Genomic DNA, 21,865 nt, shown 5'->3' on the forward strand with positions numbered 1-21,865 from the left:
TTTTTTTTCTTTTTTTTTTTCTTCTTCGTTGTTGTTTATTATTCTGTGTAGAGAGTGGGTTTAAGTGGAATATGCAAGAGCATTTTTATGCTATTGTGATGTAATATTTGTGTTATATTGTTGTAATGCTATCAACTTTAATAAAACTTTTTCCTTAGGAAAAAAAAAAGAAAGCCAGTGGCCTGGTTATTTACCTTGAAATACCATTTACATCAACTGTGTTGCCTTTGAAAACACCTTTTAAATTTTGAAAAAATGTTGGGGGCCCACTACTTTTAAGGGTTTTGCTGTCAATAATTTAGTCGGGGCTAGGATGCTCTTGATCGTTTTGTACCTTCTATATGTAATTTTCGGATTTTTGGGAAGGTGTTCTTTCAAGATGGATTTATGAGCTTGGGACCTTGACCCTTTAACCCCCTTCCTTTGTTTTCTCTTTTTTTTTTACAGATGGTGAACCTATACCTGTGACCATGCTTTTTTTCTGCTGCGGAAAATACCCACCAAAACTGCAGCAATACGCAGGAAATTTGCAGGTAAAAAATGCACCTAATCGTGCCTTTTTCAGTGCGGTTTTAATGTTTTGGTGCAATTTTCCACAGCACAAGGCAGGCACAATTCGCAAACAGAAACGCAAGATAAATTGACATGCTGCGGATTCTAAAAACGCACCACAGGTCAATTTCCGTCCCGAAAAATACTGCAGTGTGTAGATGAGATTTCCTGGAATCTCATTGACTATGCTGGTACTGTATTACTCTGCGGATTTGCCGCACGTAAATCCACGCGGCAAAACTGCACGTAATATGCATCGTGTGCATTGAGCCTTAGATGTTGTTGGACATACACCGTGTTCCAAATTATTATGCACATTGGATTTAATTGTCATAAACATTTAATTATTAGTTTTTCAATTAAACTCATGGATGGTATTGTGTCTTAGGGCTGTTTGGATCATTGTAATTAATCTCAGACACCTGTGATAATTAGTTTGCCAGGTGTGCCCAATCAAAGGAAAACTACTTAAGAAGGACGTTCCACATTATTAAGCAGGCCACAGGTTTCAAGCAATATGGGAAAGAAAAAGGATCTCTCTGCTACCGAAAAGCGTGAAATAGTGCAATACCTTGGACAAGGTATGAAAACATTGGATATTTCAAGAAAACGTAAGCGTGATCATCGTACTGTGAAAAGATTTGTGGCTGATTCAGAGCACAGACGGGTTCGTTCAGATAAAGGCATAATGAGGAAGGTTTCTGCCAGACAAATTAATAGGATTAAGAGAGCAGCGGCTAAAATGCCATTGCAAAGCAGCAAACAGGTATTTGAAGCCGCTGGTGCCTCTGGAGTCCCGCGAACCTCAAGGTGTAGGATCCTCCAGAGGTTTCCAAGTGTGCCTAAAGCTATTATTCGGCCACCCCTAAACAATGCTCACAAGCAGAAACGGTTGCAGTGGGCTCAGAAATACAGGAAGACTAATTTTCAAACCGTGTTTTTTACTGATGAGTGCCGTGCAACCCTGGATGGTCCAGATGGATGGAGTAGTGGATGGTTGGTGAATGGCCACCATGACCCAACAAGGCTGTGACGTCAGCAAGGAGGTGGCGGAGTCATGTTTTGGGCTGGAATCGTGGGGAGAGAGCTGGTAGGCCCCTTTAGGGTCCCTGACGGTGTAAAAATGACCTCTGCAAAGTACGTAGAGTTTATGACTGACCACTTTCTTCGTGGTACAAAAAGAAGAACCCGTGCCTTCCGTAGCAAAATTATCTTCATGCATGACAATGCACTATCTCATGCTGCAAAGAATACCTCTGCGTCATTGGCTGCTATGGGCATAAAAGGAGAGAAACTCATGGTGTGGCCCCCATGTTCCCCTGACCTCAACCCTATTGAGAACATTTGGAGCATCCTCAAGCAAAATATCTATGAGGGTGGGAGGCAGTTCACATCAAAACAGAAGCTCTGGGAGGCTATTCTGACATCCTGCAAAGATATTCAAGCAGAAACTGTCCAAATACTCACAAATTCAATGGATGCAAGAATTTTGAAGGTGATATCAAAGAAGGGGTCCTATGTTAACTTGTAACTTGGCCTGTTAAGTTTTTTTTTATTGAAAGAGCTTTTGATTTCTGTAAATATGAACTCCTGATGCTGCAAATTCAACAAATTACCATTTTAGTTCTCTTTACAACCTTAAAAATGTTTTGATCTCTGTTGTGCATAATAATTTGAAACAGTGCATTTTGAGTTTTTTACTTCTAAAAAAAAATCTGTTATCATTAGGAGATTTGTTCAATAAAATTTGCATTATACTCCAACGGTTGATGGCGATTATACTGACTGTCATTTGCATCGACTATTTAGGAAAATCAGTGAAAAATAACATTTGCATAATAATTTGGAACGCGGTGTAGTTCTGCATGTATAGTGTTAATAACTAATGTGTACTGATTCTATGTTTTCTCTTTTTTTCTCCACTGGGATCACAACTTTCACTTAGTTGGAGGGACTTTCACCACATTTTGGCTAATGTAATATGCTATTGCAGCATAACCTGATTAATTTTTAATATTGGAACATACAGATATAGCCATCTTTATCTTGACTTTTACCTCATTTAATACAGTGTCAAGATACACTTTCTTGACTATTTCAATGACTTTTGTTGTGTGACATAAAGCTGCAACAAGTTATCAGAGTCAAGATAAAGATGGCTACATTCGTATATAAATAGTTTCTTTATAGCACATATTTAAATGTTTTTCTTTACAGTACCGTTAGTGCTGCGATATACAATGCAGTATTGTCAGTGGCAGATTAAGTAGACTATAGGCCCTGGGCTGTTACCCAAACTTGGGCCCCCCTTCCGCACCGCCACCCTGTCGCGCCGTAACTATTGTTAACACTACCTTTTTGGGCAAGCATTAACAAATGGCTTACGATTCCCCTTGTCACAGGGCTGTGTCCCTACATACTGATAGTATCACACTTTGCAGGGACACATCCTCCTGACAAGGGGACTTGTCTATCAGTCCTGGACTGCAGAAAGACTTTTTGTGAAATACAAGAATTTCCTATAATAAACATGTCAGGAGAGGTGACAGATTCTCTATAAATCTAGTGACTCACAGGTGATGACGTCTCAGATTCTAGTAGTTTTTTTTTCTTTTCTTCTCCATCCGATCCAGAGCTCATGAAGACTTCTCCCGGCCATGAACCATTTCTGCAGAATCTGCCTCTCAGATGTCTTCGGCTCCTCACTTTCCCAACATTTCCACACCTATAAACTAAAATAAAATTATCATGGTGCCACACACTGTGCCCCTAAATATAATAGCACCAAACACTGCGAGCCTGAATATAATAATACCATACACTGTAAAACACCACATACACACAGCCCCCTGTACATAGTGCCACACACAGCCACCTGTATATATCACACATCCCCCTATAGCTAGCACCACACAAATCCCCGTAGAGAGCGTTACACACAGCTCCCTATAGATAGCGCCATACAGCCCTCCCCCTCTTGTAAATAGCGCCAGAGAACGCCCCCGTAAAGAGTGCCACACACACATACCGCTGTTGATAGCACCACACAGCCCCGCTTGTATATAGTGCTACACAGCCCTCCCCCTTTGTACATACTGTCACACAGCGCTCCCCCCTTGCATATAGTGTCACACAGCGCTCCCCCCTTTGTATATAGGACGACACAGCGCTCCCTCTTGAATATAGGGCACTTAGCGCTCCCCCCTTGTATATGGTGCACACAGTGCTCCCCTTTTGTATATAAGGCCACACAGCACTCCCCCCCCTTGTATATAGTGTCACAGAACACTCCCCCCTTTGTATATAGTGCACACTGCGCTTCCCTCCCCCTTGTATATAGCGTCACACAGCACTCCCCTCCCCCTTGTATATAGGCCCACACAGCACTACCCTCCCCCTTGTATATAGGGCCACCCAGCACTCCACCTTGTATATAGTGTAACGGAGCACTCCCCCACTCATTGAATATATACACAGCGCTACCCCCACCTAAAAAAATATATATCTATTTTACTTACCTTGTCCCGTGGTTGGCCGCTCCAGCTGGACGCATGTGAATCCTCCAGGCTAGACGCATGTGCAGACCGGTGTGATGCAGTACCTCATCACGCCGGCCTGCGTAGGGAGTCTTCCCAGTGCCTTATAGACTACAGGCCTAACATGGCCTGCAACCTATAATATTCATGTGTATCTGACTCCGATACAAATGAATGTGGCTGCCGCTAGTACAGGGCATGAGGTGGCCCTTGCGGTTCGGGCGGCCATGGGCCCCCCGGAAGCTTTGGGCCCCGGACGGCCGCCCGAACCGCCCTAATGATGATCCGCAATTGAGTATTATGTTGGAAGGCTTGTGTGTCTTTAGTCTACGGACCATGTTTTCTATATACTCTTCCTGGATGCTTTGCCTTCAATTTTGTTATGTCCTTTGAGATAATATACTCATACATCTATTTTTTTGTCCTAGGAGTACTCTGATGCTTACAGATGAACTTCATATATATAGTTTATGCTCTTGTTTTACCTGAAGTTTTGACCAGTGTGGCTAACTGTATTGTCGCATTTAAGATATGTATATTCCTTCTCTTTTAATTATATATATATTAGGCACTGAGTTTTGTTTATATTAGTTGTCACGGCAACGCATACTCCATTAGTTTACCATTATTAGACATACCCCCATACACTAGCTCCTCCCCTTAGAGAGACTATACACTATGATGTGGCTGCGTGGGCATCTATTGACGCAACACGTGACCACAACATAATAGAGATACAGGTAAATATCTGTGGTAGTGAACGTCCCGTGACTTAATACGTCATGGAGATTACCTACCCTCCATATGACATAAAAGCTATCAGACCACACACCCCTCATTCTAGACCGCCCTACCTTGTGATGCGATCACGTGGACGTCAATTGACGTACCACGTGACCACATTTACCTAGACTAGCGAGGTCCCTTCCGGTTGCGCTCATCCAGTGACGCTTTGATGTCACTTCCGGTGACAGGACTTCCAGTGAAGTCACTGACGGTTACGTGCACCACATGTCACTTCTGGTTGACACATGAGCAGTAGGCAATCCCAGACGCAATTACAGCATGGTAGAAGCATATACTGGCTCAGCATCCCTCCCTACTACCATCACATGTTCGCCTTTACCTCCATATTAATTGATTCAGGCATCACATGTCTTTATTTATTACATATCCACTATCTGATTGCATAATTGAATATCACTTGTATTGTACCCTATATAATGTTGCATGTTATCTGGCTTATGTATGCTTGACAAAGGCTTAATGTTAGCCGAAACGTTGCATCTCTGGATTAAAATCACATGATTTTTAACAACATATAGAGTGGTGCTGCTTCCCCTTTCTGCTATTTGTCTATTGTTGAAACCCTAAAGGGCAGGACCTCTAGGAAAGCGTGCACCAGGATTTAACTCTTTGGCCTGGAGTGCTGTTCTAATCTATATTTTCTGCTATTATGGGGTGACCCGGTGGATGGTTGATATCCTATGTAATTTGGGTAGTTGGTAGTAGATGGGTAGAGCTGTTTTTTAACTGTTTTTTTCTATCTTCAAATATCCTCATAGAGTATACCATCCACGTATGCATCCTGTGAAATTGTGTAATATAATTTGAAGTGAGATAACTGTAACGCCCATGGCCGCAGACCGTCGGGATTACTCACCCCCCGACGACTGCAGCCATGGATCTGTGTCCCGTAAGGTGCACATGAAGAAAATCAGTAATTAGCCCATACTCACCCTGGACTATAAGAAGGGCCCTGCCCCTTCTTTCATTGCCTGAGCGTTGTTGTGTTTACCCGTGTTAGTCTTTGCAAATGGTCCCTTAGTGTTTTCCAGTTCCCAGTGCTCCTGTACCTGCTACCTGTATCTCGTGCTACCTTGTTCCTGCGCCTTAGAGAGTTGGAGTTGTATTGTGCCACCGATCTTGTCTGCTGTGTTACTCCACGTCTGGTGTCTGCTGCCAAGGTCCCATCCGAGCCTAACCATCGCTAGTGTCTGAACTACCACAGGTACCCTTACTCGGCCTACAGACATTGACTTGGTACACTGTTTGGCCAGCTGCTATCCCGCTGCGGTGGTACGGCCCAGTGGGTTCACATACCCACAGAACGTGACAATAATTAAGTAGAAGTTAGTAGTAATTTGTGTCAGTAAGAATACCATTAGCTTCATTTACGCTCTTAAATAACTAGTCCCCCACCTCCTTTATCTGCACTTTTGATACTGATGTTATGGTTATTAGCTGAAGACTTAAAGAGGCTCTGTCACCAGATTTTGCAACCCCTATCTGCTATTGCAGCAGATAGGCGCTGCAATGTAGATTACAGTAACGTTTTTATTTTAAAAAAACGAGCATTTTTGGCCAAGTTATGACCATTTTTGTAGTTATGCAAATGAGGCTTGCAAAAGTCCAAGTGGGTGTGTTTAAAAGTAAAAGTCCAAGTGGGTGTGAATTATGTGCGTACATCGGGGCGTTTTTAATACTTTTACTAGCTGGGCGCTGTGAAGAGAAGTAACATCCTCTTCTCTTCAGAACGCCCAGCATCTGACAGTGCAGATCTGTGACGTCATTCACAGGTCCTGCATCGTGACGGCCACATCGGCACCAGAGGCTACAGTTGATTCTGCAGCAGCATCAGCGTTTGCAGGTAAGTCGATCTTACCTGCAAACGCTGATGCTGCTGCAGAATCAACTGTAGCCTCTGGTGCCGATGTGGCCGTCACGATGCAGGACCTGTGAATGACGTCACAGATCTGCACTGTCAGATGCTGGGCGTTCTGAAGAGAAGAGGATGTTACTTCTCTTCACAGCGCCCAGCTAGTAAAAGTATTAAAAATGCCCCGATGTACGCACATAATACACGCCCACTTGGACTTTTACTTTTAAACACACCCACTTGGACTTTTGCAAGCCTCATTTGCATAATTACAAAAATGGTCATAACTTGGCCAAAAATGCTCGTTTTTTAAAAATAAAAACGTTACTGTAATCTACATTGCAGCGCCTATCTGCTGCAATAGCAGATAGGGGTTGCAAAGTCTGGTGACAGAGCCTCTTTAAGTGAAACTTTTTCTCATTTGTCAAATTATAGTTAAATATACGGTGAATTGATGATTCAGAATTCTGATGCAACAAGTGCATAGAATATCTCAATATGACTCACTTTATGTTGAATAGGATAGAAGGTGGATTTAAGTCAGTACTTATTGGGACGATGGGATATGAAGTACTTTATGATTAAGTACATTTGGAATTAGTGAACCCTGCCTATTATTGTGTATAGTTGCTATTCTGTTTATTGATAGAAAAATATCTAGTTAGTGTCAATTTTCTTACATATGTGTTTAGGTCCAGGAACAGATAAAATTTACTGATCTTGCCTGTCGTGCAAAATGAGTGCTCTTTGTTGAGAAGGCTCGTTCCCTGAAACGCATTATTTTTGGACATTCTTAGCTAATAAAATATAAAATTTAACCTTCTTTGCAAGATTGATAGTGCTAGTGCTGTCTTTTTTAAAATTATTTTATTTATGTGTTATTTGAACTCAACCTTCCATATTGTACTATTGTTATTGTTCCTTTACAATATTACCATACACGGCGCTCTGCTTTTTTTATAATATATTAGCAAGACCACTAGGTTAAGCGTCATGCACACGACCGCAGTTTTGTGGCTTTATACTATCTGCAATTGCGGAACCACAATTGCGGATAGAATAGAATGCATGTTTTCCAATGGGCCAATGCACACGACCGTGGTTTCCACGGTCCGTGCATTGCCCAGAGCCCAGACTGCTTAGAAAATAGGACATGTCATTATAAGGTCCAGATTTGCGGTATGGGCTCATTGAATAGAATGTACATCTTCTGTGTGCATGATCTGTGATTGTGGATGGTCCGTGGATGACGCTCTGAGGCCCGTCCGTGCCGTAAACACAGAGAGTACACACAGATACCGTGGTATGCAGGAAGCCTAGTGTTTTTTTTTAATGGGGTTGGATGGTTACGAAGAGATAAGGACTTCATGGTATCACTGTTTTACTCTAAAGGGTTTTTTATACAGGACGATTATCGGGCAGATGAGCGTTCATATAACGCTCCTTGCCGATAATTGCCCTGTATACAGGGAAACGTTTAGCAGATGAACGAGCAAATGCTCGATCATCTGCTGGTGGTATCGTTTAAAAAAGTTAAATATTATCGTTGTCGGCAGCACATCACCCTGTGTAAACATGAAGACGCGCTGCCGACATGATAATAATGGATGGGGACGAGCGATCTGAGTAACGACCGCTGGTCCCATCCTTAGATCCCTGTGACAGGAGCAAGCGAGCGCCAATCAACAATGTCTCGTTGATCGGTGCTCGCTGCACCGAACGCTTATCGGCCAGTGTAAAAGGGCCTTAAGGTCTGTTGATTTCTATTTATACACAGGAGGTGCAGTGAGTAGATCTCTTTTGATATACACCCGCCAACACCCACTGTAATGACAGCAAAAAATTATTTTATCTTCCGCAGTTAACATTACCACAGGCAACAGGAGAACATATGGCACCTTTCCCAAAGTCATTTATGGTATAAATCTGCTATTTCTTGCGACTTTTTCCTGTTTCATGTCAATTAACCAAGGTATTTACTGTGATTATAATGTTTTCACCTATTGCATTTAGTAGCCACTGACTTTTGTTTTAACAGTTTCATTTGTTGGTTTATTATACTTCAGACATGTACTAAATTTGCATTGCAGGCGTGTATCTGTTTGACAACCATAACAAACATACAATCTGAAACACAAATAGCAGATTAAAGACAATTGTGAAAACAACTTTATTTATTCTTGGTTTTAAAGATGAGGTTTTCATATCATATCTTTAGAACTATCTCAAGAAAGTATAATTGCAGCATACCCAAGTATCAGATCAGCCTGAATCTTACCGGAATTGTCTGACACTCCTTAGATGACACAATCAGACCATATTTCTCTTGGGAAATCATGTTTCATTGTCTTTTTATGTTATTGATTTGCTAAGGAAATGTTTAATGACCCGTGCCATAGTCAACAGTCTTGTATTTGTAGATGGATTTGGCAAGTGATCATATCTGCTTATCCATCTATTTTCAGAAATATATTGTATAAAACTGTGCTGAGATCCTTTGTGAAGGGACAGTTTGTACCAGAAGAGCCCGGTAGCAATAATATACGATATTATTTTCAATGTTGATGTGGTGAAGTGGATACGGTAAACTCATGACGTGCATTCATAGGTCTGACGCTATACTACGGTATGTTGTATCCAGTGCAGCTTCTTTAGGGGCAGAGCAAGCTAACTTTATCCTCAATGCAGGGGTTTCAGCATGTGCCCTGCACTCTTTATATGGAACACTTTATATGTCACAATTTTTTATGGGGCACTATGTATTTAGCACAATTTAATATGGGACACGTTGGGGGCACTATCTATAGGGCACAATATTATATGTGGCACTTGGGGAGACACTGTATTGTTGTGCTTTTTTCAATGGAGCACTTTGGGGGGCACTGTCTGTATGTGTGAGGCACTTTAGAGGGAGGTTTTCAGGGGGGGATTTAACTTTTATTACGTTTTCAAATGCATCAAAAGTTGCAATTTGAGCGAAAAACATTTGACTTTTGATGCGTTTATGCCACCCACGGCACTTTTCTGAAAGGTGAGCAGGGTTTAGTGAAAGGGGACGCAGCCCTACAAGTTTACTATATATTAGGCCAGAAACTGGCGGAAATTATAGCAGGACTAGATTTTCTTTTCAGGCACACGGACAGCCATAGATGTGCCTATTTTATTAAAAGGTGTGTGACTCTTATTGAATTGTCCGCATCTTACTCCAGCTATATTTATGTTAAGACTGGCATATGAAATGCCAGCTTTCATGAATCTTCACGTATGTGTATGGCACTTTTTACTGTGAAGAACAAGGTGAGTGGCGCTATTTACTGTGGGGTCCTGAGTGTGTAGCATGATTTTTGGGTGCACACTGTCACGATGCGGGGTGTGGACCCACTGGGCCGCACCGCGTAGCGGGATGGCAGTTGGCCAAACTGGTAAGTACAGAGTTCAATTAGTTCAGCGAGGGTACCTGAGGCAATCGTAGGCAGTAGCGAGGCAGGCACATCCAGGACCAGGCGGCGGATAGTTGTCAGGTGAGGTGTAGCAGATCAAGCGTAGGCTGTAGCACAGCACGGCAATAGCACAGCACGGCAATAGCACTAGGTAGCACAGAAGCAGGATACGGGATACAGGAGCAAGGTACACTGGGAAACGGGAAGACACTGGGAGACCATAAGCATGACAAACGAAGGGTAACGAACAACGCTCTGGCAAGGAGAATGGGGACAGAGCGTTTTTTTATAGCCAAGGGCATCCTGGGAAAGATTGCAGACTTCCTGCAAAAATGAGCGCACTGGCCCTTTAAGGCTGTGCACGCACGCCCGCCGGAGACACTCGAGGACTGGAAGAGAGGACCGAAAGAGAGTGCTGGCGCCTCACAGGGGGACGATGCTGCAGCGAGGTAAGATGTCCATGGCCACGGCTGTCGAGGTTAACGACCGAAGTCGAGGTTAACGACCGAACGACGGACTGTGGCCATAGACGTTACACACAATGTGCATAAGTTTTTTTCGGGGGCACTGTTTGTGGTGCTATTTATATGTATGGCACTATTTCTGGGGCCTATCTGCATGGCCCTATTATTTTTCATGCTCTATTTGCATGGAACTTTTACTTGTGGGGTCTCTATGTGGATAGCACTATTAGTTTTGTGGACACTATATGTATATCACCATTATCTTTCTTGGCTTTATAGTTATTATTCGGTTTATTCTTAGTTATTTGGGGGAGTATTATTTCTTCAGTACAGTATTGGGGGGCAGTAGAAAGCTCATTCATCAGCTGATTGTATCATTTATGCTGCAATAAATCTTATCGTTGTCGGCAGCACATCCCCCTGTGTAATCAGTGAAATGTGCTGCTGATATGATAGAAATGTATGTGGGCGAGCGAACATAGTTACATAGTACGGTTGAAAAAAGACACATGTCCATCAAGTTCAACCAAGGGATGGGAAAGGGGAAGTAAACAATTTCTACACATAGAAGCTAATATTTTTTTGTTCTAGGAAATTATCTAAGCCTTTTTTAAAGCCATCTACTGTCCCTGCTGTGACCAGCTCCTGCGGTAGACTATTCCATAGATTGATAGATGTTAAGCTTACTGGTCTATAATTACCCGGGGAAGACCTAGAGCCCTTTTTGAAAATAGGCAATACATTTGCGCTGCGCTAGTCCCTTGGCACTATATCAGTCACTAGAGAATCTCTAAATATTATGAAGAGGGGTACAGAAATAACTGAACTAAGGGCCTTGGTTACATTTCTTTTATTTAACTTATCTTGGACCATATCTACATTCAGCCAATTCAGTATATCAACTGATATATTAACAGCACTGGCACCGGCTATATCAGCTGCTCTTTCTTCTGTTGTATATACTGAGCTAAAGAACCCATTTAGTATCTCTGCCTTCTTTTGATCCCCTGTGACCAACTCCCCATTACCACTATTTAGGGGTCCTACATGTTCAGACCTTGGCTTTTTTTCCATTTACACACTTGAAGAATTTTTTGGGATTTGTTTTACTATCCTTGGCCACCTGCCTTTCATTTTGTATTTTTACTGATTTTATTACCTTTTTACCAATTTTATTAAGCTCTTTATAATTTACAAAGGCTACAGCTGTACCCTCAGATTTGTATTTTTCAAATGCCCTTTTTTTGTCATATATTGCCCTTTTTACAGAAGGTGTAAGCCATGTGGGGTTTAATTGTAGTCGTTTATACTTGTTACATATAGGAATAAATTTTGCACTATAAATACCCAAAGTAGATTTGAAAATCTCCCATTTATCATTTGTACCATTATTTGGCATTAGTTCTTCCCAGCCTATATCCTGAATTGCAGCCCCCATGCTTGGGAAATTGGCCTTCTTAAAATTAAGTGTTTTTGCCCTCTCAGCAGGTGTTTGATTTTTACAGTATAGGTAAAATGTAACTGTATTGTGATCACTGTTACCGAGGTTTTCACGAACATTGACATTCCCAATAAGCTCTGCATTATTAGAAATTACCAGATCCTACAGAGCTTCACCTCTAGTCGGGTCTTCCACAAACCGGCCCATAAAATGTTCCTGCAACAGGCTGAGGAAATGTCTCCCCTTTGCAGTTGAAGCCGAGCCATTACACCAATTAATATCCCGGTAATTAAAATCTCCCATTATTATTATATCATATATATTTGACCTTCTATTTGTTCAGTTGTATTGGGGGGTCTATAGATTACACCAAAAGTAATTTTTTTCAGTGTTTACCTCCCTTTGTAATTCCACCAACAAGGTTTCAACCTCCTCACAATCTTCACCCACTATTGTCTCTTTCACACTCACCTTCATAACACATCTCACATACAGACATACACCACCGCCTTTCCTATTTGCCCTGTCTTTCCAAAATAGTGTAAAATTCTGTAGATTTACAGCCCAGTCATGAGAATAGTCTACCCATGTTTCAGCAACACCAACTATATCTATATGTTCCTCCAATACCAAGGCCTCTAGCGCCACCATTTTGCTTGCTAGACTTCTGGCGTTTGTGAACATACACTTTAACTTGCCTTTCAGTTTTCCACTTTCAGTATCAGAAATGTGATTATTCAACATTATTTGGGCATTTTTATTTTCATTGCTGTTTTGAAACAAAAGGATCTCCTTATCCTGTTGTCTAGACCCCTCCCAACAGTCTATTTCTCCCCCTACCAATATAGTCTGACTCCTCTCTAACCTAACTACCCCTTTATTTTCTACATTGACCTCCCTCCTCAGCCCTAGTTTAAAACTCAGCCATCCCAGCTAGAATTCTCTCCCCCAGCACAGTGGACCCCCTTCCATTTTGGTGCAAATCATCTGCAGAATACAGTTTGTACCCCCAAGAAAAGTCAGCCCAGTGTCCTAGGAACTGAAAGCCTTCTACTCTACACCAAGACTTAAGCCATGCATTTAACTCCCTGAGCTCCCGCTGTCTTTCCTGTGATGCGCATGGCACAGGCAGTATTCCTGAGAATACAACCTTGGGGGTCCTTCCCTTCAGCTTGTAGCCTAGGTCTTTAAAATTATTCTTAAGGCCCCTCCACCTAACATGTATTCTATCGTTGGCACCCACATGGACCACAACAGCTGGATCAGCACCAGCCCCTCCCAGTAATTTATCCACCCGTTCCACCACATGCCAAACCCTGGCACCAGGGAGACAGCAAACCAGTCGGTTGAGGCGGTCTTGGCGAGAAATTATTCTATCCGTCTTCCGGATTATAGAATCCCCTACAACTACCAATTGTCTTGCCATACCTGCATTACCATCCCGCCGACTACTAGCTGGGCTATCCCGGCTGTTAGGGAGATCAGTATCAACTAGGGCTGCCATTACTTAGACCGACACCCTCGCATCATCACCCAACTTGGCAATTTTGCTTGGAATATCAAAAACAGGATTGGCCTTCCTTTTCCTGGACCCCTTTCTAATACCCCTGTCAGGGATCATTACCATGTATATTGTTTGCAAAAATATTATCCTCACACATATGTATATACATTTCAGTTCTTTGTGTAATATACTGATATATAATAAGCTCTTTGTTCATGTCGGACACACCTATGGAAGACACTGCCCCTGGAATGCAAGAGGAGTGTACAGAAGAACTTGCAGCTGAGAAGCCGGTGGGGGCTTGGGCACTCCCACATCTCTAGGGAGGAGGCATGTGTCTTTTTCTGTGTTTCTTTGTTCTGAATAAAGTTCAGTTCTCTTCCTGGCTGATCTGGGGAAAGCTGTGTACCAACATCTCTTGCTGGTTTACTTCTTTCCATGCATGCCTTCAACTTTCAATTTAGGTGGTTATTCTGTTTGAAATAACAGGGGGAAGGAAGACACCCTGAAATACGGACCTGTCACCCCTAACTACATTAACCCAGCTACTTGCCTGATCCTGCTGACCCATGTCTTCACTTCTACCCCACTAACTGCTTGTTCAGTGAGCAGCATGCTCTGCTCAAGATTGTCTATCGCCCTCAGTGTTGCATTCTGCTCCTTCAGATCTCTAATGCGAGCTTCCAGGTGAACAACTTGCTCACATCTGCCACAGAGGTATTCACCCTGGAACTCCTGCTCCAGTCATTCATACATATGGCAAACTGTGCACTGAAGAAAACCTCCAATCCTGCTATCCATTATCCCAGTTACAAAAAACAGTGAACAATTGAAAAAGTAAAAGAAAGGAAGAGTACTTACTGGGGCTTTAACTCCTCTTTTTAACTCCGGTTTAATAACTCAGCTTGATCCACAAGTCATTTAATTTAGCAATCACAAATTAACGTTCGCTTGTAACGTTCATTCGTTCCCTTGCCTTGCTCCTCTGAAATGAGAAAACAAGTGCCGATCAACTGTCTCGTTGATCGGTGCTCGTTTTTACATGGCTCATATCGGATCAAGTAAGAGGACCCTTACACAGTCAGTAAATCTACTGCTTCCCGGCTATACCATGAACATTGTACAACATAGAAAAAGAAAAGTCAATCATTCACAGAGAGCCCACTAGCTCGTATATTAAAGTGAAACAATGCTTTGGTATAATTGCTCTTCGATAGTTCCACTCAGCATTCCGATCCTTCCTCCAACACAGGTGTGCACACAGCCTTAGGTTTAGTGTTAAGGAAGAACTTATGCTCATCTTCTGCAACATGTCAGGGAGGCTACGAGTTGCTGTATTTATAGCTTTTAACCCTTGCGAGATTAGCTATCCATGGAACCAGCTATACACTGAGTGGAACTGCAGTCATGCAGTATTTACTAGATAAGTTTAGCTGGTCACACATTTACTATCAATTCATATTGGATAAGAAACACTTTTCCTATAAATAAGCCCCGGCTGGGCATGGAGGACACTGGATAGTTTCTCATGTTCTTAACCATTTTAAGTTGTACATTTTTATTTAATTCCACAATAAAAGTTATATTTGATTATGTAGGGATAATTCAAGGGTATTAGTTGGAAATAGTTGTAAATAAACAAGGCAAACTTCATGGACACAAGGTGTGCTTTGGCTTTTAGGAAATTATAGCATGGTGTCCATTAATTTTTAAATCCTGTATGTTCAATAGGTGGCGGAGCATTTTAAGACAGCATAACATACTACTATGTCAATAAGAGCCTGTTCACATTACGTTTGCCTTCCATTTGGTCTTTCCATTCATCTGTTCCATCAGAGGAACAGAAGTTCGAAATTCAAATGGAAAGTATTGTTTTAGTTTGCAATACCATTGACTTCAATGGTATTTTTTTGGTTCCAGTTTGCCTCCGTTCCGCTAGGTTTCCATTTGTTGTTTTTGACGGAAAGAATAGTATAGCACACTACACTATTGTTTTAGTTTATAAAAACGGAAACCTAGCGGAACGGACCCAAACTAAAACCAAAAAAATACCATTGAAGTCAATGGCATTACAAACGGAAACGATACTTTCCATCTGTCTTTCCATTCATCTGTTCCTCTGACATAAAAGATGAACAGAAAGACCAAATTGAAGGCAAACGTGATGTGAACAGGGCCTTATTTGCGTTTAATAAATTAGCAGAATGTGATATATTTTTTGCAATGTTCATAAATAACTCAGATTAAATATTTCCTATATAACGATATTATAGTCAGGTTTAAATAATTAGGCAACATAAACCTGGGACTCTCATTCTTAGTTATGATAACAAATAACAATAGCAATGTATAGTCCATTATTTTCAATAACTTTTTTAGAAAGCAACATTTCCATTATTACAAACTGAACTGAGAATTACCATACACCTATCTATACATCCATCCAAAAAAAATAAATCTTTACATGGTAGCATAATAAGTAAGGTTAGAAAAGACAGAAGTCCATCTAGTTCGACCTACTATTCTGGAGTGTTGATTCAGAAGAAGGCAAAACAACCACTATGGTGTAGTAGTCAATTTTCCTCATTTTGAGGTAAAAAAAATACCTCCACGTAAGGCCTGATTCCGACGAGTGTGAAACTCGTCCGTGTGTCGAAAGTTTTTTTAACGGCTGTCCCACGGACGCATGTATTTCAATGGGAATGTTCACACGGACGCTGTTTTAACAGACTGTGTGAAGGGCCCCTGAAAAAATAGGACATGTCCAATTTTCACGGATCCCTCAGGTCTATGAGGGATCCGTGAAAACAGGTCTCGCACTGGTGAAAATGGTTTGCACTTGTTCGTCTGAATAATGCCTAACAACAACCCATCTACAGCCATTTAATAGAGAATACCCTGTAATAATACTTCATACCGCAAAGACATTCTGACCCCTTTTAAATTAATTGAAATAATTAATCATTAGAACTTCCTCTGGCGGAGAATTCCATAGTCTCACTGCTTTTAGACTGGGCTACCACACTGCGTAAACGCAACAGAATTCTGTGAGGAAATTTTGCAGCATTTAAAGTAGAAGCAAAGTGAATGAGATTTAGCAAATCTCAGCCACACTCTGCAGGAAAAGTAAAGCAGAAAAGTCGTGCGGAAAGTCTTCTGCTGTGCAACTTCAGTTCCGCAGCATGTCCATTTAGGGCATGGCCCCACGTTGCAGATTCTGTGGGGGATCTGCCCAAGATGTGCAGTAAATTGATGCGGACTGGCCGTTGCGTATTGAGGTGAAAGTACTTCCCTTCAGTGCAGGATAGAGAGAAGGGACAGCACTTTCCCTAGTGAAAGTAAAAGAAATTCATACTTACCGGCCGTTGTTTTGGTTGACGCGTCCCTCTTTCGGCATCCAGCCCGTCCTCCCTGGATGACGCGGCAGTCCAGGTGACCGCTGCAGCCTGTGATTGGCTGCAGCCTTCACTTACACTGAAACGTCATCCTGGGAAGCCGGACTGGAGGAAGAAGCAGGGAGTTCTCGGTAAGTATGAACTTCTATTTTTTTTTACAGGTTGCTGTATATTGTGATCGGTAGTCACTGTCCAGGGTGCTGAAACAGTTATTGCCGATCGCTTAACTCTTTCAGCACCATGGACAGTGACTATTTACTGACGTCGCCTAGCAACGCTCCCGTAATTACGGGTGCACACACGTAGTCACCCGTAATTACGGGAGCCCCATTGACTTGCTCAGTCTGGCTGTAGACCTAGAAATACACATAGGTCCAGCCAGAATGAAGAAATGTCATGTTAAAAAACCAATGCGCTCCGCAGCACACATAACCATGTACATTACATCTGCGGATTTCATTGCGGAATTTTGAATCTCCATTGAAGTCAATGGAGAAGTTCCGCAATGAGTCCGCAACCAGTCCGCCACACGTCCGCAACAACCATTGTATGCTGCGGACACAAAATTCCGCACCGCAGCCTATGCTCCGCAGCGGAATTTTCCGCATCGTCTAAACGAACACTACTAAAAAGCAGTGGAAGGCAATGGAGAAACGGGTCCGCTGCGGATTAACGCTGCGGAGTGTCCGCAGCGGAATTCCAGAGCAATTCCGCTACCTGGGGCCTTGCCCTTAGGGCATGGCCCCACGTGGCGGATTTCTTCCGCTACTGTCCGCATCAATGCCGCACAGAATCTGCGTTGCAGATTCTGTGGGGGATCTGCCCAAGATGTGCAGTAAATTGATGCGGACTGGCCGTTGCGTATTGAGGTGAAAGTACTTCCCTTCTCTCTATCAGTGCAGGATAGAGAGAAGGGACAGCACTTTCCCTAGTGAAAGTAAAAGAAATTCATACTTACCGGCCGTTGTTTTGGTTGACGCGTCCCTCTTTCGGCATCCAGCCCGTCCTCCCTGGATGACGCGGCAGTCCAGGTGACCGCTGCAGCCTGTGATTGGCTGCAGCCATCACTTAGACTGAAACGTCATCCTGAGAAGCGGGACTGGGGGAAGAAGCAGGGAGTTCTCGGTAAGTATGAACTTCTATTTTTTTTTACAGGTTGCTGTATATTGTGATCGGTAGTCACAGTCCAGGGTGCTGAAACAGTTACTGCCGATCGCTTAACTCTTTCAGCACCATGGATAGTGACTATTTTCTGACGTCGCCTAGCAACACTCCCGTAATTATAGGTGCACACACGTAGTCACCCGTAATTATGGCTGCACACACGTAGTCACCCGTAATTACGGGAGCCCCATTGACTTCCTCAGTCTGGCTGTAGACCTAGAAATACACATAGGTCCAGCCAGAATGAAGAAATGCCATGTTAAAAAACCAATACGCTCCGCAGCACACATAACCATGTACATTACATCTGCGGACTTCATTGCGGAATTTTGAATCTCCATTGAAGTCAATGGAGAAGTTCCGCAATGAGTCCACAACCAGTCCGCGACACGTCCGCAACAACCATTGTATGCTGCGGACACCAAATTCCGCACCGCAGCCTATGCTCCGCACCGTTTTTTTCCGCATTGTCTAAACGAACACTACTAAAAAGCAGTGGAAGGCAATGGAGAAACGGGTCCGCTGCGGATTTCCAGAACAATTCCGCTACGTGGCGCCTTGCCCTTATACTGCGAGTTTTATACAAAGATGTTGCGTGTTTGGCCCATATACTTCAAAGGGGAGCATAAATGACGCAATAGATGAGTTTTGTTAAAGCTTGTACAGCGTTTACACAGCAAAGACGCAGTTTAAACCGCTGGAAATCTGCAGGTGTACATAAAGTTTGTAATAATTATAGCTTGTCACTAAATCCGCAGATGAAACCCCTGAGGAAAAACTGCTGCATTTCCGCAGCAATATGCACAGCAAAAACACACTATTTGCTGTGGCTTTCAGTGACTAAATACCTGCGGTTTTTTAGATCCAGCTGCATATTTTCTGTTGTAAAAACTACGGTGTATCTGACCTGGAACCCGCAGCACATTCCGTCTTAAAAAACAGGTTGACTGGGTTTTTCGGACCGAATTTCCATTGCAGTCAGCTGCGTAGAAATAAAAAAAAGTCCATACTTACCTAGGCCGTTGTCATGGTGATGTGTCCCTCCTTTCCGGCTTCCCTGGATAACGCTACAGCCCATGTGACCGTGGCAGCCTGTGATTAGCTGCAGCGGTCAAGTTAGATGAAACGACACCCCAGGAAGCCGGACTGGAGGAAGAAGAGGGAGTTCTGAATTATAATTTTTTTTGTAAGTTTCGATTCCACCGCAAAAGTCGCAAAACTTGGCTTTTTGTTGCTGGTTTTGCATCTCCATTGAATTCAATGGGGGAAACCCACAACAGAAAAGCAGCTTTTGAGGCATCCCGTTAACTTATTGCTATGACAACAGCTGCCTGACACTGGTTGCTATAGTTCAGTTTACTGTCTACTAATATCCCAAGTCAAGTCATTTTCCATGTTAGTTTTTCCCAGTGTTTTTCCATCTAATATATAACAGGTGGTTGTTTTCCCATCCCAAGTGTTTAACCTTACATTAACACACATATAGTTGTCACACTTTCAAGATAAGACCAAATTATATAATAAAAAGTGTTAGTCGAGATGAAAATCTATTTTCTATTTTTAAATATATTTCGAGATTTTTGGAAGACAAACTCAGATTTCTTGGTAGCAAATTAGAATAATTGTTGTTTTAATTCATAATTGTCCGCTAGGAGATACACACAGCCGCAAGAGGAAGGAAAGAGTAGCTTCACCACAGCTTAAATAGAGAGAAAACTTCTCTAGTGTTTCATTTGTGTTTATTTGTTTTGGTTAATCTTACTAATATTTTGATTGTTAATTTTCCTTGAAGAAGTTGTTTTCTTTAGGCCTTGTTCACATTGTACAGATTTGCGCAATATTTTGCATGCATTTTTAAGACAAATCCAGAATTGGATCCAGGAGAGCAGATTTATAAGGCCTTCCTTTATATATTTCTTCCTTTTATGTTCCGTTCCTGGTTTTGGCTTATAGAATACATGTAAAATCTGCAGAAAGTCTGCAATGTGTAAACAAGGCCGTAGGAAGATGTTTGTCGAATGCACAATTTAAACAAATTTAGCTGACAGTGTTGAGATTCTCCATTTGAGACTCTGCTCTAATTTTTTTTTCTTTTTTTTTTTTTTCATTAAAATAATACGATTTTAATAGGACATAAATGGAGACTTGTACAAAATTGAATGTCATTAGGTACCCAAAAAAACAACAAAATAAAACATTTGGAAACAGGATACATTGTCACAGCTTTATATACATAAACTTACAATGTTACAAATAAAAAAACATTTAAATAATCAAAAAGTCAAGGTAAATGTGGCTATAACTGCGGTGGGTGGAGAGAACATCATGAGTACCATCTTTCATGGGTGTAACTGGAGAAATTGAATGATATATAGAATTGCCATGTCTAAGCGTTTAGAAGAGGGAAAAAAACATGGCGACAGAAAAAGGTATAATGGGTATCGAGTTAGATTTCTCATATCCTATAAAATAACAGATGAATAAGTAATTATACGTTTATAATCGACGATCGCAATGGTAAGAAGTTTATATCTTTTGGTAATAAGGTTAGGTTTTCCTACTTCAACAATATTCTGTATACTTGGCCCCAACCATAAGTAAACACTCACTTAATATTATTGAACTAATTGTTAACATATAGAGCTACATCATGGGTACTGTATATAAGTATTAAATGGGGACTACAGCACCAACATCCAATGTATCAACTTTAATCCAGCCCTGATCCTGACATGGGGGAACCCTTCCAGATAGGGCTGCCTCTAGACACATTATTCAAACGAAAAACACAGAATTGAACATATATTAGGCTCTGAATACTTTGTTTCTGTTGGGACTCATGCCTGGCTATAAAAGAGATGAAAAGGAGCAGAACTTTACTGTAACATGATTATACTATGTGCTGTAATGTGTTTATAATGTATGTAATTTGCATTTGGCTGGAAATACCATCTCAAAAGGCACATTTTCTCACCACTGTAAATCATATTAGCGTCTTTCTCTGTAAACCAATAAGGGCATTCAGGAAAACATTTCCACTGATATGAAATGATATAACATTGCATAATGTATGGTACGCTTCACACATTGTGGAAAACATAAGCCGAGTTTTAAACGAATTTAATATTCCTGAGAAAAAAATATTTCTCCTGCGTTCTTGACAGACACCCTCTACAGGCTGCAGTAATAATGCATTAGGTTGTACTTGTAAGATTATATATATATATATATATATATATATATATATATATATATATACAGTGAAGGAAATAAGTATTTGATCCCTTGCTGATTTTGTAAGTTTGCCCACTGTCAAAGACATGAACAGTCTAGAATTTTTAGGCTAGGTTAATTTTACCAGCGAGAGATAGATTATATATTTAAAAAAAAAACAGAAAATCACATTGTCAAAATTATATATATTTATTTGCATTGTGCACAGAGAAATAAGTATTTGATCCCTTTGGCAAACAAGACTTAATACTTGGTGGCAAAACCCTTGTTGGCAAGCACAGCAGTCAGACGTTTTTTGTAGTTGATGATGAGGTTTGCACACATGTTAGATAGAATTTTGGCCCACTCCTCTTTGCAGATCATCTGTAAATCATTAAGATTTCAAGGCTGTCGCTTGGCAACTCGGATCTTCAGCTCCCTCCATAAGTTTTCGATGGGATTAAGGTCTGGAGACTGGCTAGGCCACTCCATGACCT

At 41.7% G+C, this 21,865-nt stretch overlaps 1 long non-coding RNA gene across 1 annotated transcript in view; it reads left to right on the plus strand.

The window, feature by feature from the left end:
• The first annotated feature begins 447 nt into the window (after positions 1-447).
• Positions 448-21,865, plus strand: part of LOC142748061 (uncharacterized) — a 31,824-nt gene continuing 10,406 nt past the window's right edge. The window contains exons 1-2 of the long non-coding RNA XR_012882127.1: positions 448-533; positions 8,609-8,719. This is a non-coding gene — a long non-coding RNA (uncharacterized LOC142748061). The remainder of the gene's footprint in view (positions 534-8,608; positions 8,720-21,865) is intronic.

Source organism: Rhinoderma darwinii, chromosome 3, assembly GCF_050947455.1.
Source record: "Rhinoderma darwinii isolate aRhiDar2 chromosome 3, aRhiDar2.hap1, whole genome shotgun sequence".
In the NCBI taxonomy this organism is placed as follows: domain Eukaryota; kingdom Metazoa; phylum Chordata; class Amphibia; order Anura; family Rhinodermatidae; genus Rhinoderma; species Rhinoderma darwinii.